Source organism: Varanus komodoensis, unplaced genomic scaffold, assembly GCF_004798865.1.
Source record: "Varanus komodoensis strain SLA01 unplaced genomic scaffold, ASM479886v1 scaffold1401, whole genome shotgun sequence".
NCBI classification, from domain to species: Eukaryota; Metazoa; Chordata; class Lepidosauria; order Squamata; family Varanidae; genus Varanus; species Varanus komodoensis.
The window spans coordinates 3,377-4,544 of NW_025335411.1; the positions used below are offsets into that span (position 1 = coordinate 3,377).

Genomic DNA, 1,168 nt, shown 5'->3' on the forward strand with positions numbered 1-1,168 from the left:
ACCTGTCAAGGGAGACCTGGGCAGCCTTAGGGGCTTCTTTCCTCTCCAACAGGGGGAAATTCAACGGAGGGTGATTGCAAAGCTGTTCCCCTGGCAGCTTTATCTGCTCTTGCAATCAGCAGAGCAGCGGCCCTGGCAGCAAGGGCTAAAAAGGAAGCTGGCCCGGAATTTTTGGGTGCCGCCCGAGAAAGGGGTGTCGGCAGTGTGTAAGACAAAGGCACAGAAGCAGCCCTCCTTTGCCAGGAGTCCGCTGACTTCCCGGGAGGGACAACGCACGTCCAGCAGGAGGAGCCGCGCAGGTCCAATGGCTCCTCATCGGGGGACCAAACCAGAAGGAAGCGCCGCGCGCGAAGCCGCCGTCGCCCAGATTCCCTTGCACTGCCGCTCGCAGCTGCTCCAGGAGCACCGTTGCTCCGGGGCTGTTCCCGCGAAACGCCCGGGGGGACCGGCGCGCCCGGCTCTTCCTTCCTCCCGGGCGCATTTCCGGGCGGGCAGGAGGGGCTCCATCCGGACGGGGGCGCGGGTGCTGCGCCGGGTCCGCCGCAGAGGAGGAGGGCAGGTAGGGCCGGGCCGGGACCCGGCGGGGGGCCGGGGCCTTGCGGGGAGGGAGCGGGGGGGCGCGGCAGCCTTGCGGGGGGCGGCGGGGCCCGATCCCTGCTCCCCGGGGCCAGGCGCGGCGCCGGGAGACTCCGGGGCAGCGGGCCTGGTGCCGCGGGGCGAGCCTTGCGAGGGGCGGCGGGGGGGGTCCTTCCGCCCGCTCCCCAAAGGAAGGGGCGCCGCTCGCAGGACCTCCTGCCCGCCCGGAGCGCCCTGCAGGCTCGGCGGTCGTGGGAACGCGCTCGGCGGCGGCCTTTGTCCGCGCCCTCGTGGCGCCACGGAGCCCCTTTCGCGGCCACGCGCAAGAAGTGCCCGGCGCGGGACGGGGAGCGGCGCGGGCCCTGCAGAGGCGCGGCGAGGGCGGCCGGTCCGCCTCGCCCTCCGCCCGGGAAGCTCCTGGGCTGCACAGCCAGCAGGCGGTCGGCGGCGCGCAGGGGGACCCCAAACGTGGGCAGGGCGGGCCGGGGGGCGGGCGAGGCGGCCGGGGGGGGGCCCCAAACGGGGGGAGGGCGGGGCGGGGGGCGGGGGGGGGAGGGACCCCTGCGGGCGAGGAGCCCCGGGGCCCCTGCAG

General features: G+C 74.8%; 1 protein-coding gene across 1 annotated transcript in view; it reads left to right on the forward strand.

Annotated features, from left to right (window-relative positions):
• Positions 1-355: 355 nt before the first annotated feature.
• Positions 356-1,168, forward strand: part of LOC123020132 (gastrula zinc finger protein XlCGF57.1-like) — a gene marked incomplete at its 3' end in the record, with an annotated part of 7,207 nt that continues 6,394 nt past the window's right edge. Inside the window, exon 1 of the mRNA XM_044423553.1 lies at positions 356-559. The remainder of the gene's footprint in view (positions 560-1,168) is intronic.